Genomic DNA, 22,480 nt, shown 5'->3' with positions numbered 1-22,480 from the left:
ATTTAGCCTTAGTTATGAAAAATAAAAGGCTCTGATCAATTTCTGTTCTATCAAACTCTGTTTCAAACTCTTATCCATAAACACCTTCATACTAAGTCCCTTATTTATACCTGCACCACAGCCCTGATCTGTGTGTAAAAAAACCCATAAGGGACAGTGCAGTACCTCAGGACTATTAGGACCATGGTATATGAGGTTCATTGTTGATGGAAGCATTATGTGGTGCATGACTATACATTAATAATTGAGATGTAAAATAATGTATACACATGGACATAGAGTGTGGCATGATAGGCACTGGCGACTCCGAAGGATGGGAGGTTCCGGGAGAGTGGGAGATGAGAAATCACCTTTTGGATACAATGTGCATTATTCAGGTGATGGACCCACTAAAAACCCAGACTTCACTGAGCAATATATCCATGCATGGTGGTTAATATTGAGTGTCAACTTAATTGGATTCAAGGGTGCAAAGTATTCTTCCTGGGTGTGTCTGTGAGGGTGTTGCCAAAGGAAATTAACATTTGAGTCAGTGAACTGGGAAAAGCTGACCCACCCTCAATCTGGATGGGCACCAACTAATCAGTTGCCAGTGTGACCAGAATACAAGCAGGCAGAAGAACGTGAAAAGACTAGACTGGCTTAGTTTCCCAGCCTACATCTTTCTCCCACTCTGGATGCTTCTTGCCCTCGAACATCAGACTCCAAGTTCTTCAGCTTTGGGACTCGGACTGGCTTCCTTGCTCCTCGGCTTGCAGACAGTCTATTGTGGGACCTCACCTTGTGATCGTGTGAGTCAATATTCCTTAATAGATTCCCCTTTATATATACACCTGTCCTATTAGTTCTGTCCTTCTAGAGAACCCTGACTAATACACCATGTAAAAAAATTGCACTTGTACTCCTTAAATGTATACAAATAAAAAAATGAAAATAACTAATTAAAATGTGACTCGACATCACTAGGAGTGATTCAGACAAAAAGTGTTACGGGATTGTCAGAGGAAAGAAAATTTAGTGGGGTAATGATGGGCAATTGATGAACAAAGACTTCATCAGAAAATGGAATTTATATTGGGGTTTAAAGAATGAGTAGAATTTGGATAAATGGAGATGAACAATTTAGGCACAGAAACCCATGGCGCAGAGTTGAAACAGCCAAGAATGAGAAGGGAAATATTGATGAGAAAGGTCAGAAACATGGGCTGGGTATGTTTGGGGTCACAGTTTGAGACTGTAAACTATGACAAGAGATTAGTTCATCTTAAACATGGTGATTATATTTTAATGCATGTATAAGTAAAGATGAAGTGATTTTTTAAGATTTGTTAAATGATCTACTAAGCAGAATAGTCACCTTTAATCCAGAACCATTTTCATGCCTAAAGGACATGGGTTGAGGGTATTTGCATTACCAGAACATTTGCTGACTGAGTTTCCTTGAAATTAGATTGGATGAAAAATAACTTTCAGAATCTTCTCTTATTATGTAAAACTGCACAATATTTGTACTGTAACATGTACATGAAGAAAAACCAAGATTGTAAGTTTGATCTTCAACTGGAGATCAAACTTACTACCCTCTGATTATTTCTCAGGATTCAGAATAAGATCTATACAGTTAGAAAATGGGAGCCAAAAGCAGCTGAGGGGATTTTTTTTTTTTTTTAATTTGATGGGGCTGCCGATGGTAGGATGGGGGAAGGTTTGGTATAGAAAGTTGTAGTGGAAATAATTTTAGCTTTGGAGTCAAAAACTACAAGCCTCAAATTCCAGTTCCATCACTGTGTGGTCATGGGCAGTTCCATTATTTTTCTGAGCCTCAATTTCTTCTATCAACCTATTAAATGGAAAAATAAGAGGGTGCCTATGTATAGTTGTGCGTACTGAATTCTCACACACCCAGGGCATGCAGTAGCGTTTAGCCGAGGTATTGCAGGAGTAATACAGGCATAATAGAATTGTGGTAAGGAGTCATCCTCATAGGGCAATTGAATCATGATACTCTCAAAACCTTAAATTCCTCCCCATTTCCTATTAAAGAGATTTCAAACTCATATTTGGCAATAGTATCCTATGATTAAATAAAAACTACTTTTTGGGATTTCCCCTGTTTTATTCCTTTTCAATAATACTTTTCTTCAGTTTAATAATATTCTCAGTACCCACTACACTCTTTTCTATTTCTGTTTTTCTCTTTGTAATGTTTTCATGTTCCTGGAATTCCCTGCTTTTCCATATTTACTTATACCCCAAACTTACTGGGTCTTGCAATTTGAACCCAAAGTCCACCTATTCCATTAAGCCTTCCCTGATTCTCCCTTCCCTGACTGAAAAACATCTTTCTTTCAACAATTTGCCGAGCATTGTTCCTGCATCTGCCTCCACCTGAGTCTTCTGCCTTGGGCTACTGGTTTTATTTACATGTCTTATCCTCCCTTTCCCACTGGGAACAGGAAGGAAACAAGATCCACATGTGCATTACCATTGTATTCCTCACAACACTGAGCACAGGGCTGTGCATAGTTGGTGTGCTGGATTACCTAGGGTCAACTTGGCATCACTGCTACCCCTCTCTAAGGTCTCCAATGCAGGAGAAGCTGAGAATGACATTTCCCAGAAACCCATTGCAATGGGAAGCACGTGCACAAGATTTGGAAGAGAAAGGGGTCATTATTTTCTGGAGGTGACTGCAGGCACATGACCAAGATAGAAGGTTTGAAGCAGTTTCCAGGTGAGCTTCCCGAAAATCACCTGCATCACTCCTGCAGACTGAGAGGTCAGAGGGAATCTCCCAGAGGTTAATTTCAGGTGTCTTTTGTGCAAACTCTTGAGAACCTCATAGTGCAAAGGCTGAGATTGTTGCTGACAGCCTTCTTCACCTTGGTTTCTGTAGCCTTCTAACCATTGGGTAAGCCTCTAATTCCCTGCATTGAAAATATTCATACTTGGAATATATTGAGAGGCTTCTGCTTTCATGCCTAATCCCTGACTGACTTGTTCAATAAATATTTGGAGAATGAATGAAAAATAATTCTATCTTATTAAAAAGTCAGTAGATATTCCACTGATATTTATCATTCAAGGGGAAGGAGCTAATACTAATTGTGAGTCATGTGGCAGGCAGTTTCCTGTGCATTATTTACCACCTTCCAGTAATCTTGATAGATCACTATTATTGTCTCATTTTATACATGAGGATATGGAAAAATGAGAATCAAACAGATACACCAACTCACAAAGCATTGCCTTAACGTTCTACCATGTTACCTTAGTGTACGTCAACTTAGTGTATGCTTTTGTGGATAATCACAAGCAATTTCAAGGGCCATTTGAAACCCAATATTAGCCACATTTTTCAGTTTTTCCCACCCACACAGAGCAATAAATCCTGAGTTCCTCTCAACTATACCACTGAATGGACTACCTATAGCCAATGAATTCAATTAAAATATTTGAGTCTTTTTTTTTCAATTATTTAGATATTATGTACTTACCTATTGCTAAGAATGAGCATTTTTTATGGCAGGTGAAATGGCAATGGTAGAAATAATTTTTTTAATATCTAAAATTTGGGGTGAGGTGGATTTAAAAACTCAAAATGGAAAGGACATTGTATTATAAATGACCAAGCAATATACATTACCAGTTATAGTTTAGTTACCCACTAAAATCTGTTTACTCCTTTGGAACATGTCCAATAACTACTTCTCCTTGACCTTATGTAAATGCTGAAGACTTTGATTCTAAATACAATCACCTGAAATACTTTTTAAAGAGTTATTGTTCATTACAAATTATGCAGAATGTTTCAGAGAACATAATTACTTGTGTGTTTATAAACATTATAGTCATTCAATAAATTATTTTCTATATTTAACAATAAAGTTAATTTATATATTTGATTTAAAAAGGAAATAGACAAAATTATCAAAAAATATAGTGGTAGGAAAATGTAAAATATGTAGTAATATATTTTAGAAAAAATCTCATTCCAAAAGGATTCATGTTCATGAGTTAATATTTAACATTTTGCTAGAAAATTGGTAATCCCACAAGAAGATTAAAATACCTAGGAATATAGCTAACAGGGGAAGTAAATTATCTGCAGTAAGAATTACAAAACACTGATGAAAGAAATCAGAAATGACACAAACAAATAAAAAAAATTCCATGCTCATGGATAAGAAGAATCAATATTGTTATATTGGCCATACTGCCCAAACCAATTTATAGATTCAGTGCTATTACTATCAAACTACCACTGTCATTTTGCACAGAATTAGAAAAAACTATTCTAACATTCAAATGGAACCGAAAAAGAGCCTAAATAGCCAAAGCAATCCTAAGCAAAAAGAACAGAGACATCACACTACCTGATTTCAAACTATACTACAAGGCTACAGTAGCCAAAACAGCATGGTACCAGCACAAAAACAGACACATAGACCTAGAGATCCCAGAAATAAAGCTGCACACCTACAACTCTCTGACATTCAACAAAGTCAAAGATAACATGCAATAGAGAAAGAAGTCCCTATTCAATAAATGGTTTTGGGGTAAATGGCTAGCCATATACAGAAGATGGCAGAAGATTGAAACTGAACCCCTTCTTTCATAATATACAAAAATCAACTCAAAATGGAATAAAGACTTAAATGTAAGACCTAAAACTATAAAAACCCTAGGAAAAAAATCTAAGAAATACCTTTCTAGACATAGGCCTTAGCAAAGATTTCATGACAAAGTCTCCAAAAGCAGTTACAACAAAAACAAAATTTGACAAGTGGGAACTAATTGAACCAAAGAGCTTCTGCACAGCAAAAGAAACTGTCAACAGAATAAACAGACAACCAACAGAATGGGAGAAAATATTTGCAAACTATGCATACAACAAAGGTCTAATATCCAGAATCTAAAAGGAACTTAAACTCAATGAGAAAAAGACAAAGAACCTCATTTAAAAAGTGGGCAACGGACATGAAAAGACACTTCTTAAAAGAAGACATATAAGCAGCAGACTAACATGAAAAAATGCTCAACATCACTAATTAGCAGAGAGATGAAAATTAAAACCACAATGAGATACCATCTCACATCAGTCAGAATGGCTATTACTAAAAAGTCAAAAACTAACAGTTGTTGGCAAGGCTATGGAGAAAAGGGAATGCCTATACATTGCTGGTGGGAGTGTAAATTAGTTCAGCCACTGTGGAAGGCACTTTGAATATTTCTCAAAGAACTAAAAATAGAACTACCATTTAATCCAGTAATCCCATTATGGTTACATACCCAACAGAATATAAATCATTCCACCAAAAAGACACATGCACTGTATGTTCATTACAGCACTGTTCACAATAGCAAAGACAGAGAATCAACGTAGGTGCCCATCAACAGTGGACTGGATAAAGAAAATGTGGTATTTATACACCATGGAATACTATGCAGCCATAAAAAAGGAATGAGATCAGCCAGGCATGGTGGCTTACACCTGTAATCCCAGAACTTTGGGAGGCCAAGGTGGGTGGATCACAAGGTCAGGAGATCAAGACCATCCCGGCTAACACGGTGAAACCCCATCTCTACTAAAAATACAAAAAATTAGCCAGGCGTGGTGGTGGGCGCCTGTAGTCCCAGCTACTTGGGAGGCTGAGGCAGGAGAATGGTGTGAACCCAGGAGGCGGAGCCTGCAGTGAGCCGAGATAGCACCACTGCACTCCAGCCTGGGCAACAGAGTGAGAATCCATCTCAAAAAAAAAAAAGAATGAGATCATGTCCTTTGCAGCAACACAGATGCACCTAGAAGCCATTATCCTAAGCAAATTAATACAGAAACAGAAAATCAAATATCACATGTTCTCACTTATAAGTGAGTGCTAAATCTTGGTTATACACATGCATAAAAATGGGAACAATAGACACTGGGGACTCTAAAAGGAGAGAGGAAGGGAGAGGGGCAAGTCTTTAAAAACTTTCTATTTGGCACTTGGTTCACTATCTGGGTGACCAGATAAATAGAAGCCGAAACCTCAGCATCACACAATATACCCTTGAAACAAACCTGTGCATGTTCCCCCCAAGTTAAAAAAAAATTAAAAATATTTTTAAAATCTCATTTTTAAAAACAATATGATCAATTAAAATAACTTAAATAACTTACCAGCAAAACATATAACAATCCAGAATTAAAATATTCAGAAAGCAAGCAAGTCATCTTGTACTACCAGATTCTTTTTGAAGAATGACATTTATAAAATGAAGAGAACCAATTTTACCTGCTTGTACTAAAGGAAAATAAGTTCAAGAAATGTTCTAGTTATAATTTTCAGTTAGCCCAACATTAACATTGCCCAGAGTTTAGTGTGACAGCCACTTTGAAGCCTTTGTAAATTCTGTCACCTTGGATGAATCACAACTGATTGGTTTATCAATGCATATAATTCAGATTGTTCTGAATAAAGCTGGCTTCCCTGAAGGACCCAAGATAACTTCATGAAATAAATGTATCACATCCAGTTAATAGATGAGGCAAAGAACATTATTTATTTCAAAAGAGAAATCTTATTCTTTTGTGGTAGAGTAAAAGAAAGATTGAATACAAAATAAAATTGCTAATTAAGAAAAAGGAAAGCCACCTATACTCGTTCACTCATGAAAAAGAAACCTAGCTGAGAAGACTGGCAGGCAGGAAACACAGTCGACTAGTATGCAGGAAGGAGAATGTTGGAATAGAAAAGTTTATTTGTTCTCTGAGATCTGCTCTTATTGAAGTGGATCAAGGATGAAAATAACCAAATTTGAGCATCAGAAGACCTTCCAGTCTACTTGATGCATGAGCTCTACAGTTTTAAGAAACAAAACTATAAAACAGTGTAAGAAGATGTATTTTCCCTCACCTCTATTTGTAATTTCATCTATTTATCCTTAAAAGCCACTCTTACAAAAGCATAAACTTTATACATATTTGCATGGTAGGCACATTCACATATTGCTGTTGTGTTTTTCATTTTATAGGAACAAAATATGTTCATTAGTGGGAAAATAAAAAGGAACCATAGACAAGCAAAAGGCAGAAAATAGAAAACACTCAGAACTTTACTCACAGACCACTATCTTCAACTTTGTGTGCCCACTTCTAAGGCCTAATCTTTTCTTAAAAATTATTTAATTTTAAAATGCAGACATAAATACACATTTCTACATGAACATGATCATATCGAACATATTTTTTCAAATGTCATTTATTTCAAAAGAGAAAACTTATTCCTCTGTAGTAGAGTAAAAGAAAGATTGAATAGAAAATAAAATTTCTAATTAAGAAAAAGAGGTCTAGGTGGCTGGCAAGATGGCCAAATAGGAACAGCTCCAGTCTGCACCTCCCAGCAAGATCAATGCAGAAGACAGGTGATTTCTGCATTTCCAGCTGAGGTACCCAGCTCATCTCATTGGGACTGGTTATACAGTGGGTGCAGCCCATGGAGGGTGAGCCGAAGCAGGGTGGGACATTGCCTCACCCAGGAAGCACAAGAGGTCAGGGAACTCCCTCACCTGGCCAAGGGAAGCGGTAAGGGACTGTGCCGTGAGGAATGGTGCATTCCGGCCCAGATACTATGGTTTTCCCACAGTCTTCACAACCCACAAACCAGGAGATTCCCTCAGGTGCCTATGCCACCAGGGCCCTAGGTTTCAAACACAACACTGGGTGGCCATTTGGGCAGACACCGAGCTAGCTCAGGAGTTTTTTTTTATACCCCAGTGGCACCTGGAATGCCAGTGAGACAGAACCATTCACTCCCATGGAAAGGGGGCTAAAGCCAGGGAGCCAAGTGGTCTAGCTCAGAGGATCCCACCCCCATGGAGCCCAGCAAACTAAGATCCACTGGCTTGAAATTCTCACTGCCAGCACAGCAGTCTGAAGTTGACCTAGGATGCTCAAGCTTGGTGCGGGGAGGGGCGCTTACCATTATTGAGGCTTCAGTAGGGGGTTTTCCCCTCACAGTGTAAACAAAGCCACCAGGAAGCTTGAACTGGGCAGAGCCCACCGCAGCTCAGCAAAGCTGCTGTAGCCAGACTGCCCCTCTAGATTCCTCCTCTCAGGACAGGGCATCTCTGAAAGAAAGGCCACAGCCCCAGTCAGAGGTTTATAGACAAAACTCTCATCTCCCCAGGACAGAGCACCTGGGGGTAGGGGCAGCTATGGGCGCAGCTTCAGCAGACTTAAACATTCCTGCCTGCCAGCTCTGAAGAGAGCAGCAGATCTCCCAGCACAGTGCTCAAGCTCTGCTAAGGGATAGACTACCTCCTCAAGTGGGTCCCTGACCCCCATGGCTCCTGACTGGGAGACACCTCCCAGCAGGGGTTGACAGACACCTCATACAGGAGAGCTCTGGCTGGCATCTGGCAGGTGCCCCTCTGAAACAAAGCTTTCAGAGGAAGGAAAAGGCAGCAATCTTTGCTGTTCTGCAGCCTTCGCTGGTGATACCCAGGCAAACAGGGTCTGGAGTGGACCTCTGGCAAACTCCAGCAGACCTGCAGCAAAGGGGCCTGAAGGAAAACAACACAGAAAGTAATAGCATCAACATCAACAAAAAGAATGTCCACACAGAAACCCCATCCAAAGGTCACTAACATCAAAGACCAAAGGTAGATAAATCCATGAAGATGAGGAAAAACCAGTGTAAAAAGGTGGACAATTCCAAAAACCAGAATACCTCTTCTTCTCCAAAGGATCACAACTCCTTGCCAGCAAGGCAACAAAACTGGATGGAGAATGAGTTTGATGAATTGACAGAAGTAGGCTTCAGAGGTTGGTAATAACAAACTCCTCTGAGTTAAAGGAGCATGTTCTAACCCAATGCAAGGAAGCTAAGAACCTTGAAAAAATGTTAGAGGAATTGCTAACTAGAATAATCAGTTTAGAGAACATTAATAACCTGATGGAGCTGAAAAACACAGCACGAGAACTTCATGAAGCATACACAAGTATCAATACCCAAGGCAATCAAGTGGCAGAAAGGATACCAGAGATTGAAGATCAGCTTAATGAAATAAAGTGTGAGGACAAAATTAGAGGAAAAAAAAATGAAAAGGAACGAACAAAGCCTCCAAGAAATATGGGACCATGTGAAAAGATGAAACCTACATTTGATTGGTGTACCTGAAAGTGATGAGGAGAATGGAACCAAGCTGGAAAACACTCTTCAGGATATTATCCAGGAGAACTTCCCCAACCTAGCAAGACAGGCCAACATTCAAATTCAGAAAATACAAAAAACACCACAAGGATACTCCTCTAGAAGAGCAGCCCAAAGACACATAATCATCAGATTCATGAAGGTTAAAATGAAGGAAAAAATGTTAAGGGCAGACAGAGAGAAAGGTCAGGTTACCCACAAAGGAAAGCCCATCAGACTAACAGCAGATCACTCTGCAGAAACCCTACAAGCCAGAAGAGAGTAAAGGCCAATATTCAACACTCTTAAAGAAAAGAATTTTCAACCCAGAATTTCATATCCAGCCAAACTAAGCTTCATAAGTGAAGGCGAAATAAAAACCTTTACAGACAAGCAAATGCTGAGAGAGTTTGTCATCACCAGGCCTGCCTTACAAGAGCTCCTGAAGGAGGCACTAAATATGGAAAGGAAAAACCCATACCAGCCACTGCAAAAACATACCAAATTGTAAAGACCATCAACAATATGAAGAAGCTGCATCAATTAATGGGCAAAACAACCAACTAGCATCATAATGACAGGATCAAATTCACACATAACAATAATAACCTTAAATGTAAATGGGCTAAATGCCCCAATTAAAAGACACAGATTGGCAAATTGGATAAAGAGTCAAGACCCCTCAGTGTGCTGTATTCAGGAGACCCATTTCATGTGCAAAGACACACATAGGCTCAAAATAAAGTGATGGAGGAAGGTTTACCAAGAAAATGGAAAGCAAAAAAATAAAAGCAGGGGTTGCAATCCTAGTCTCTGACAAAATAGACTTTAAACCAACAAAGATCAAAAAAGACAAAGAAGGGCATTACATAATGGTAAAGGGATCAATGCAACAAGAACTAACTATCCTAAATATATATGCACCCAATACAGAAGCACCCAAATATATATGCACCCAATACAGAAGCACCCAGATTCATAAGCAAGTTCTTAGAGACCTACAAAAAGACTTAGACTCCCACACAATGATAATGGGAGACTTTAACACCCCACTGTCAATATTAGACAGATCAACGAGACAGAAAATTTATAAGGATATTCAAGGCTTGAACTCAGCTCTGGACCAAGCAGACCTAATAGTCATCTACGAGCTGTCCACCCCAAATCAACAGAATATACATTCTTCTCAGCACCACTTCGCAGTTATTCTAAAATTGACCACATAATTGGAAGTAAAACACTCCTTAGCAAATGCAAAACAACGGAAATCATAACAAACCGTCTCCCAGACCACAGTGCAATCAAATTAGAACTCAGGATTAAGAAACTCATTCAAAACCACACAACTACATGGAAACAGAAATAACCTCCTCCTGAATGACTACTGGGTAAATAATGAAATTAAGGCAGAAATAAATAACCTCTTAGCAACCAATAAGAACAAAGACACAACATACCAGAATCTCTTGGACACAGCTAATGCAGCGTTTAGAGGGAAATTTATAGCACTAAATGCCCACAAGAGAAAGAAAGAAAGATCTAAAATCAACTAAAAGAATTAGAGAAGGAAAAGTAAGCAAATTCAAAAGCTAGCAGAAGACAAGAAATAACTAAGATCAGAGCAGAACTGAAGGAGATAGAGACACAAAACCCCTTCAAAAGAATTAACGAATCCAGGAGCTGGATTTTTGAAATGATCAATAAAATAGACAGGCTGCTAGCCAGACTAATAAAGAAGGAATAGAAGAATCAAATAGACACAATAAAAAATGATAAAGGGGATATCACCACTGATCCCACAGAAATACAAACTACCATCAGAGAATACTATAAACACCTCTACACAAATAAACTAGAAAATCTAGAAGAAATTGACAAATTCCTGGACACATACACCCTCCCAAGACTAAACCAGGAAGAAGTTGAATCCCTGAATAGACCAATAACAGGTTCTGAAATTGAGGCAGTAATTAGTAGCCCACCAACCAAAAAAAAGCCCAGGACCAGACGGATTCACAGCTGAATTCTACCAGAGGTACAAAAAGGAGCTGGTACCATTCCTTCTGAAACTATTCCAATCAATAGAAAAAGAGGGAATCCTCCCTAACTCATTTTATAAGGCCAGCATCATCCTGATACCAAAACCTGGCAGAGACACAATAAAAAAAAGAAAATTTCAGGCCAACATCCCTGATAAACATCGATGTGAAAATCCTCACTAAATACTTGCAAACGGAATCCAGCAGCATATCAAAAAGCTTATTCACCACCATCAAGTCGGCTTCATCCCTGGGATGCAAGGCTGGTTCAACATATGCAAATCAATAAACGTAATCCATCATATAAACAGAACCAATGACTAAAACCACATGATTATCTCAATAGATGAAGAAAAAGCCATCAATAAAATTCAACACCCCTTCATGCTAAAAACTGTCAATAAACTGGGTATTGATGGAATGTATCTCAAAATAATAAGAGCTATTTATGACAAATCCATAGTCAATATCATACTGAATGGGCAAAAGCTGGAAGCATTCCCTTTGAAAACTGGCACAAGACAAAGAGGCCCTCTCTCACCATTCCTATTCAACATAGTACGGGAAGTTCTGACCAGGGCAATCAGGCAAGATAAAGAAATAAAGGGTATTCAAATAGGAAGAAAAGAAGCCAAATTGTCCCTGTTTGCAGATGACATGATTGTATATTTAGAAAACCCCATCATCTCAGCCCAAAATCTCCTTAAGCTGATAAGCAACTTCAGCAAAGTCTCAGGAAACAAAATCAATGTGCGAAAATCACAAGCATTCCTATACACCAATAATAGACAAACAGAGAGCCAAATCATAAATGTACTCCCATTCATAATTGCTACAAAGAGAATAAAATACCTAGGAATCCAACTTACAAGGGATGTGAAGGACCTCTTCAAGGAGAACTCCAAACCACTGCTCAAGGAAATAAAAAAGGACACAAACAAATGGAAAAAAATCCCATGCTCATGGATAGGAAGAATCAATATCGTGAAAATGGCCATACTGCCCAAAGTAATTTATAGACTCAATGCTATCCCCATCAAGCTACCACTGACTTTCATTACAGAATTAGAAAAAACTATTTTAAATTTTATATGGAACCAAAAAAGAGCCCATATAGCCAAGACAATCCTAAGCAAAAAAAAACAAAGCTGGAGTCATCACCCTAACTGACTTCAAACTATACTACAAGGCTATAGTAACCAAAACAGCACGATACTGGTACCAAAACAGATACATAGACCAATGGAACAAAATAGAGACCTCAGAAATAACACCATGCATCTACAACCATCAGATCTTTGACAAACCTGACAAAAACAAGAAATGGGGAAAGGATTCCCTATTTAATAAATGATGCTGGGAAAATTGGCTAGCCATATGCAGAAAACTGAAATTGGACCCTTTCCTTATACCTTATACAAAAATTAACTCAAGATGCATTAAAGACTTAAACATAAGACCTAAAACCCTACAAACCCTAGAAGAACACCTAGGCAATACCATTCAGGACATAGGCATGGGCAAAGACTTCATGACTGAAACACCAAAAGCAATAGCAACAAAAGCCAAAATTGACAAATTGGATCTAATTAAACTCAAGAGCTTCTGCACAGCAAAAGAAACTATCATCAGGGTGAACAGGAAACCTACACAATGGGAGAAAGTTTTTGCAATCTATCCATCTGACAAAGGGCTAATATCCACAATCTGCGAAGAGCTTAAACAAATTTACAAGAAAAAAATACCCATTCAAAAGTGGGCAAAGGATATGAACAGACACTTCTCAAAAAAAGACATTTATGTGACCAACAAACATATGAAAAAAAGCTCATCATCACTGGTCATCAGAGAAATACAAATCAAAACCACAATGAGATACCATCTCATGCCAGTTAGAATGGTGATCATTTAAAAGTCAGGAAATAACAGATGCTGGAGAGGATGTGGAGAAATAGGAACACTTTTACACTGTTGGGAATGTAAACTAGTTCAACCATTGTGGAAGACAGTGTGGCGATTCCTCAAGGATCTAGAACCAGAAATACCATTTGACCCACAAATCCCATTTCTGGGTATATACCCAAAGGATTACAAATCATTCTACTATAAAGACATATGCACATGTATGTTTATTGCAGCACTGTTCACAATAGCAAAGACTTGGAACCAATCCAAATGCACATCAATGATAGACTGGATAAAGAAAATGTGGCACATATACACCATGGAATACTATACAGCCATAAAAAGTGTGAGTTCATGTCCTTTGCAGGGACATGGATGAAGCTGGAAACCATCATTCTCAGCAAACTAACACAGGAACAGAAAATCAAACACCACATGTTCTCACTCATAAGTGGGAATTGAACAATGAGAACACATGGACACAGGGAGGGGAACATCACACACCGGGGCCTTTCGCGGGGTGGAGGGCTAGGGGAGGGATAGCATTAGGATAAATACCTAATGTAGATGACGGTTTGATGGGTGCAGCAAACCACCATGGCATTTGTATGCCTATGTAACAAACCTGCATGTTCTGCACATGTATCCCAGAACGTAAAGTATAATAAAATAAATAAAGAGAAAGAAAAAGAAAGCCACCTATACTAGCTCATTCATGTTTTAAATTTAATTTTTGTGAGTTAAAAATACATTTAATGATTAGGTGAAGGCAGCAGAATGTTGAGAGAGGCAAATAGTGCAGGATTAAGCCCACAGACTCTAGAGCCAGACTACTTGGCTTTGTGTCCTGGCTGTGCCGCGTACAGCAGTGTGATTTTGGATAAGTACTTAATCGTTCTGTGCCTCTCTCAACTTAATCGTTCTGTGCCTCGTTCTGTAAATTGAGGGATAATAATATTATTAAGATTATATTTTATATATGTTTTATATTCTATTACTATATAATGTTATGAGGATTAAATGACTTAACTGCTTTTGAAGTGCTTAGAACAGTATTTGATACATAACATTCCTTGGTAGGCATTTAAGTTATTACCACTTTTCTCCTACAATAGCCAATTTTGTAATAGATAGTTTTTTAAACATATATCCTTACACACTTATTCAATTATTCTGTTAGATAAATTCCTAGAAATGGAATGGCTGTGTCAAAGGATGTGTACATTTTAAATTCTGGTAGAGATTGCATGAAAAATTGGCACATTATAAAGGATATGCCAATTTTTGTTCCCTCTAAACAGTACTGAGGCTAAGTATAGTTGTATGTTTCAAAATCTAGTTCTCAAATTTTGGTTTTCATAAGAAACACCTAAGTGCTTATTAAAATAGTAAATTATCAAGACCCTCCTGCAGAGATTCAGTAGATCCAGCATGAAAACTTGGAATCTGCAATTTTTTTAGATAGAGTCTTGCTCTGTTGCCCAGGCTGGAGTGCAGTGGCACTGTCTCTGCCCACTGCAACCTCCGCCTCCCGGATTCAAGTGATTCTCCTGCCTCAGCCTCCCAAGCAGCTGGGACTACAGGCGCGTGCCACCACACCCAGCTAATTTTTGTATTTTTAGTAGAGACAGGGTTTCACCATACTGGCCAGGCTGGTCTCGAACTCCTGACCTCATGATCCACCCGCCTCAGCCTCCCAAAGTGCTGGGATTACAAGCATGAGCCCGGCTGGAAGCTGCATTTTTTTAAACAACACCTTGAGTAATTCTGATGCAGGTGGCCAGTGGATTGAGAAATATTGTGCCTTATCTTTGACTTCCCTTCTGGCACTGACAACTAAAACCCCACTGACATGATAGTCATGTTCAGCAAAAACAATTCTACCAGGAGCTGGGCAGAAAATACCATCTTTCACAAGCCAACTATTAATATATGTTTTTTTTTTCTTTATGCGGTACAAGAAATTAACCCCTTTTCGGGTGGGTGCAGTGGCTCACGGCTGTAATCCCAACATTCTGGGAGGCCAAGGCGGGTGGATTGCACGAGGCCAGGAGTTCGAGACCAGCCTGGCCAACATGGTGAAACCCCATCTCTACTAAAAATACAAGAATTAGCCAGGCATGGTGGTGTGCACCTGTTGTCCCAGCTACTCGGGAGGCTGAGGCAGGAGAATCACTTGAACTCGGGAGGCAGAGCTTGCACATTTCCATCAATGACAAATTATTCGGTTATATCTCCAAATTTGTTCACCCATAATTTTCCCAATGTAGATCTCATGATTTCAAATGTAGTTTTTATCCTACAAATGTGTCAAACTTCTATACAGTATGCCAAAGTGCAAAATAAAACCAGTTTTTAAGTGTGAGATAAAAGCCTGAGGTTAGCAGTATTGGACAGTTGGGCAGACACAAATGTTCTGTTTTTGTACATGTAAGACTTTTTGGCCTGGGTGTGTACCAAGATTGATATTTTTTTAAGCTACCAGTCTAATTAGTTTGTTAGCTCCCCTTCTCATAAAGGCTGGATGCAGCAGGTTGGAAAGAGGTCACTGTGTGCCAGCGTCAGAGGCAGCTGTCAAGCAAAACAAGACTCCCTGGGGATTGTTAGAACTAGCTAAATAAAATTTTTAAATTGGAGGAAATCAGTGCCAGTCATTCAAATTAATAAGGTAATATCACACCTTTTAACACCAACACATTTATAACTTAGTCTAGTTACAGTCTACCTTTATTTAAAATAATGATGAATTCCAGAAACAGAGAAGTTGCTTTTTAACAAAGAGTTTGCTTCTAAGCTAATCATTCTGCCAAATAAGTAAATATTTAAAGATTATTACTATTTTAGGCTAACATTTCAAAGGTTAACTCCACTTGATTATGTGAATGCCCTGTGATCTCACCTCAACTGTTCCCTGATAATATGCTTCCTTCTCTCTGTCTCCATAGGTTGCATATTTCTTTTCCCTTCCCCTCCTCATCCCTTTTGGCTACCATATGGAGTCTTTCCTTCTTTTCACTCCTAAACTCATAGGATTTCTCTCTACTTTCGCATCATTCACTTTCCTATTGATTCCCAGCAAGATGGTTTGTAACCCGTCTACTTCTCTGATGAACCAGCAGTGTTGAAAGCCACAAAAAAATTTTCTTAAGGGTTAAATTCAATGGACATCGACTCTCAAACCTCATGCCTACTCAGTGCTTTGTTAGGCCCAAAGACTTTTTTCTCTTGTCTTTCTTTTCTTTTTCTTCTTCTTCTTTTCCTTTTATTTTATTTTATTTTTTATTTATTTATTTATTTATTTATTGAGATGGAGTCTCACTCTGTGGCCAGGCTGGAGTGCAGTGGCATGATCTCGGCTCACTGCAAACTCCGCCTCCCAGGTTCAAGCGATCCTTCTGCCTCAGCCCCACTACTAGCTGGGATTACAGGCATGTGCCACTATGCCTAGCTAATTTTTTTATTTTTAGTAGAGACAGGGTTTCGCCATGTTGGCCAGGCTGGTCTTGAACTCCTGACCTCAGGTGATCACCTGCCTCAGCCTCCCAAAGTGCTGGGATTACAGACGTGAGCCACCGCAACCAGCCTTCTTTTTATTTTTATTTTTGGTCAGCATGTTTTAGCAAAAGTTGTATTTCTTCATTTCAGGCACTCACCTGTATCTTCAAACATTACTACCTGACCATGAGGACATGTGCACATTTATAATGATGCATAGACTATTGTGAATCTTCCTTGACCGCTCTTCCTCTAGTTCCCACTCTTCTTCGCAAAGATAATTTATGGCCATCTAGCTCTTTACATATCTATAAATTTATCATCAAACTTATTCACTCTAATAACATCAAATATTCTGTCCAAGCGATTATCCTAATTTTGACATTTTCAGTTTTTACTGCTGAAATCCCAGTTGTAGACTGCCAACTAATTTCTAGAAATTTCTATTCTTAAACTTATTCTTTTTATATATACACATTAAGTTGTAGGGTACATGTGCACAAGATTTGTTACATATGTATACATGTGCCATGCTGGTTTGCTGCACCCATTAACTCGTCATTTACATTAGGTATTTCTCCTAATGTTATCCCTCCTCCATCCCCGACCCATGCCAGGCCCTGGTGTGTGATGTTCCCTGCCTTGTGTCCAAGTGTTCTCATTGTACAATTCTCACCTATGAGTGAGAACATGTGGTGGTTGGTTTTTTGTCCTTGCGACAGTTTGCTCAGAATGATGGTTTCCAGCTTCATCCATGTTCCTACAAAGGACATGAACTCATCTTTTTTTCTGGCTGCATAGTATTCCATGGTGTATATGTGCCACATTTTCTTAATCCAGTCTATCATTGATGGACATTTGAGCTGGTTCCAAGTCTTTGCTATTGTGAATAGTGCCGCAATATATACGTGTGCATGTGTCTTCACAGCAGCATGATTTATAATCCTTTGGGTATATACCCAGTAATGGGATCACTGGGTCAAATGGTATTTCTAGTTCTAGATCCTTAAGGAATAGCCACACTGTCTTCCACAATGGTTGAATTAGTTTACAGTCTCACCAACAGTGTAAAAGTGTTCCTATTTCTCCACATCTTCTCCAGCATCTATTTTTTCCTGACTTTTTTTTTAAATTATTATTATACTTTAAGTTTTAGGGTACATGTGCACAATGTGCAGGTTAGTTACATATGTATACATGTGCCATACTGGTGTGCTGCACCCATCAACTCGTCATTTAGCATTAGGTATATCTCCTAATGTTATCCCTCCTCCCTCCCCTGACCCCACAACAGTCCCCAGAGTGTGATGTTCCCCTTCCTGTGTCCATGTGTTCTCATTGTTCAATTCCCACCTATGAGTGAGAACATGCAGTGTTTGGTTTTTTGTCCTTGCGATAGTTTACTGAGAATGATGATTTCCAGTTTCATCCATGTCCCTACAAAGGACATGAACTCATCATTTTTTATGGCTGCATAGTATTCCATGGTGTATATGTGCCACATTTTCTTAATCCAGCCTATCATTGTTGGACATTTGGGTTGGTTCCAAGTCTTTGCTATTGTGAATAGTGCCACAATAAACATAGGTGTGCATGTGTCTTTATAGCAGCATGATTTATAGTCCTTTGGGTATATACCCAGTAATGGGATGGCTGGGTCAAATGGTATTTCTAGTTCTAGATCGCTGAGGAATCGCCACACCAACTTCCACAATGGTTGAACTAGTTTACAGCCCCACCAACAGTGTAAAAGTGTTCCTATTTCTCCACATCCTCTCCAGCACCTGTTGTTTCCTGACTTTTTAATGATTACCATTCTAACTGGTGTGAGAGGGCATCTCATTGTGGTTTTGATTTGCATTTCTCTGATGTCCAGTGATGAGCATTTTTTCATGTGTCTTTTGGCTGCATAAATGTCTTCTTTTGAGAAGTGTCTGTTCATATCCTTTGCCCACTTTTTGATGGGTTTGTTTGTTTTTTTCTTGTAAATTTGTTGGAGTTCATTGTAGATTCTGGATATTAGCCCTTTGTCAGATGAGTAGGTTGCGAAAATTTTCTCCCATTTTGTAGGTTGCCTGTTCACTCTGTTTCCTGACTTTTTAATGATTGCCATTCTAAGTGGTGTAAGATGGTATCTCATTGTGGTTTTGATTTGCATTTCTCTGATGACTATTTGATGGTCATCAAATGATGAGCATTTTTTCATGTGTCTGTTGGCTGCATAAATGTCTTATTTTGAGAAGTGTCTGTTCATATCCTTTGCTCACTTTTGAATGGGGTTGTTTGATTTTTTCTTGTAAATTTGTTTAAGTTATTTGTAGATTCTGGATATTAGCCCTTTGACAGATGAGTAGATTGCAAAAATTTTCTCCCATTCTGTAGGTTGCCTGTTCACTCTGATGGTAGTTTCTTTTGCCGTACAGAAGCTCTTGAGTTTAATTAGATCCCATTTGTCAATTTTGGCTTTTGTTGCCATTACTTTGGGTGTTTTAGTCATGAAGCACTTGCCCGTGCCTATGTCCTGAATGGTATTTACTAGGTTTTCTTCTAGGGCTTTTATGGTTTTAGGTCCAACATTTAAGTCTTTAATCCATCTTGAATTAATTTTTGTATAAGGTATAAGGAAAGGATCCAGTTTCAGCTTTCTACATGTGGCTAGTTTCCCCAGCACCATTTATTAAATAGGGAATCCTTTCCCCATTGCTTGTTTTTGTTAGGTTTGTCAAAGATCAGATGGTTGTAGATGTGTGGTGTGATTTCTGAGATCTCTGTTCTGTTCCACTGGTCTATCTCTCTGTTTTGATACCTGTACCATGCTGTTTGGTTACTGTAGCCTTGTAGTATAGTTTGAAGTCAGGTAGGGTGATGCCTCCAGCTTTGTTCTTTTGCCTTAGGATTGTCTTGGCAATGTGGGCTCTTTTTCAGTTCCATATGAACTTTAAACTAGTTTTGTCCAGTTCTGTGAAGAAAGTCATTGGTAGCTTGATGGGATGGCATTGAATCTATAAATCTATAAATTACCTTGGGCAGTATGGCCATTTTCATGATATTGATTCTTCCTATCCATGAGCATGGAGTGTTCTTCCATTTGTTTGTGTCCTCTTTTATTTCATTGAGCATGTAGTTCTCCTTGAATAGGTCCTTCACATCCCTTGTAAGTTGGATTCCTAGGTATTTTATTCTCTTTGAAGCAATTGTGAATGGGAGTTCACTCATGATTTGGCTCTCTGTTTGTCTATCATTGGTGTGTAGGAACGCTTGTGATTTTTGCACATTGATTTTGTATCCTGAGACTTTGCTGAAGTTGCTTATCAGCTTAAGGAGATTTGGGGCTGAGATGATGGGGTTTTCTAGATATACAATCATGTCATCTGCAAACAGGGACAATTTGACTTCCTCTTTTCCTAATTGAATACCCTTGATTTCTTTCTCTTGCCTGATTGCCTTGGCCAGAACTTCCCATACTATGTTGAATAGGAGTGGTGAGAGAGGGCATCCCTGTCTTGTGCCAGTTTTCAAAGGGAATGCTTCCAGTTTTTGCTCATTCAGTATGATATTGACTATGGGTTTGTCATAAATAGCTCTTATTATTTTGAGATACATTCCATCAATACCTAGTTTATTGACAGTTTTTAGCATGAAGTGCTGTTGAATTTTGTCAATGGCCTTTCCTGCTTCTATTGAGATAATCATGTGGTTTTTGTCTTTGGTTCTGTTTATGTGACGGATTGCATTTATTGATTTGCATGTGTTGAACCAGCCTTGCATCCCAGGGATGAAGCCAACTTGATCTTGGTGGATAAGCTTTTTGATGTGCTGCTGGATTCAGTTTGCCAGTATTTTACTTAGCATTTTCTCATCTATGTTAATCTGGAATATTGGTCTAAAATTCTCTTTTTTTATTGTGTCTCTGCCAGGCCTCATTTTATGAGGCAGGGAGGATTCCCTCTTTTTCTATTGATTGGAATAATTTCAGAAGGAATGATACCAGCTCCTCCTTGTACCTCTGGTAGAATTTGGCTGTGAATCCATCTGGTCCCGGACTTTTTTTGGTTGGTAGGCTATTAATTATTGCCTCAATTTCAGAGCCTGTTATTGGTCTATTCAGGGATTCAATTTCTTCCTGGTTTAGTCTTGGGAGGGTGTATGTGTCCAGGAATTTATCCATTTCTTCTGGATAAAGGTACTGTCTCCTTTGTTGTTTGCTTTCCAAAGAGAGCTCCCAAGTCTTTCAGAAATACATCCCTGGGTCATTAAGCTGAAAAAAGATTTAGTTTCTCAAAAAACCAAAGTTTGCCAGGCATAGTGGCTCACACCTGTAATCCCAGCTACTTGGGAAGCCAAGGCAGGCGAATCACCTGAACCCAGGAGAAGGAGGTTGTGGTGAGGCAAGATCATGCCTTGCACTCCAGCCTGGGTAACAAGAGAAAAACTCCGTTAAAAAAAAAAAAAAAAAAAAAAAAAAAAACACATGCACACACACACACACACCTCAGACATCAGAGAAAATGCATTTACAAATTTTCTAACTGAGTGTGCTAAGAAAAGAGACAAAAGGAAAGAAAATATCTTCCTTTATTTTTAAAGGTTTATTTTAAATAAACGTCTCATTTATTTGCTTGTTTGTTTGAGACAGGGTCTAGCTTTGTCATCCAGTCTGGAGTGTGGTGGCGAGATCAGAGCTCACTGCAGCCTCCAACTTTCTGGCTCAAGTGATCGTCCGACCTCAGCGCCCCGAGCAGCTGGGACCACAGGTGTGCACCACCACACCTGGCTGATTTTTTTTTTAATTTTTAGTATAGATGAGGTCTCACCACTTTGCCCAAGCTGATCTGAAACACCTGGGCTCAAGCCGTCCTCCTGCCTCAGCCTCTCAAAGTGCTGGGATCACAGGCGTGAGCCACTGCCCCTGGGCCCTGACTTTATTTCCATGAAATATAAAATTGTCCTTCACTTCCTTTGTGTAATAGGCAGTTTTGCATGTCACCGTTCAGTTTCCATTATCCACTCTAGCAACCCAGGACCTTGCTTAATAAGCCATTCTAATTGTCAGTCCCCGCTGCAACCAGTGCCCCACTCCACCCCTTTACCGAGGTCCCTGCCCCTCTCCCCCGCCCTGCCCCAGACGAAGGGGAGCTTGCACCGCCTGCAGGATGCGTGACTCTACCTGCTCAGAAAAGGCGCTTTGCATTAAAACCATTTTCAACTTAAGAAGAAAAATGATTCAGCGTTCATTACAGGTTGCCCAATAAATATGTTGTTTTACCTTCGATTGTTTGAAATATTAACTTAAAACGGATGAAGCATCCCTGTGATATTAGGGGTAATATCACAGCACGTCAGAAACAATCCACCAATCAGTACCCGGAGGATCCAGTCCTGCAGGGCAAGAGGATGACAGCAGGCAACATCTGGGGCCCAACTGAGGAGAAAGCCAGGACCCGCCCCCTCCAGGCCCTGCCCTTCAGAACACCCCTTCCAGACCTCGCCTTCAAGATAATGATCACCCTCTGGCCCCGCCCCTTCCGTCTGTCTGCCCGGCCCCCAAGCAGCCTCCCCATTCTCGCAGCGCCCAGATCCTGTTCAAGGTCCCGCCCCTTCTAGCCAGGCCCCTGCCCCACAGCGGCCTCCACCCCCTCGTAGCCAGGCGTGGCTGTGATCTATCAGCCTTGGCCTCCCAAAGTGCTGGGACCACAGGTGTGAGCCACCCCACCCAGCCCAATCTTCTTAACATAAACACTTTAATATCAATTAATGTTTGAACTCAATGTTAAGTCAACTCAATCTCAAGTCAATGCTAAATTGGCTCTAATGTCAATTAAAGCTTTCTGATTTTCTATAGTCATCGTATTTGGAAAAATTATC

At 39.4% G+C, this 22,480-nt stretch overlaps 1 non-coding gene across 1 annotated transcript; it reads left to right on the top strand.

Moving 5' to 3' along the window:
• The first annotated feature begins 6,776 nt into the window (after nt 1-6,776).
• Nucleotides 6,777-6,856, top strand: LOC112133277 (small nucleolar RNA U2-19). The gene has a single exon (XR_002914947.1). It is a non-coding gene; the product is annotated as a small nucleolar RNA U2-19 (small nucleolar RNA).
• Nucleotides 6,857-22,480: the final 15,624 nt, after the last annotated feature.

This window comes from Pongo abelii, chromosome 3, assembly GCF_028885655.2.
Source record: "Pongo abelii isolate AG06213 chromosome 3, NHGRI_mPonAbe1-v2.0_pri, whole genome shotgun sequence".
Lineage (NCBI taxonomy): Eukaryota > Metazoa > Chordata > Mammalia > Primates > Hominidae > Pongo > Pongo abelii.
The sequence above is the reverse complement of the archived record's forward strand: the minus strand, read 5'-3'. Positions and strand labels throughout refer to the sequence as shown.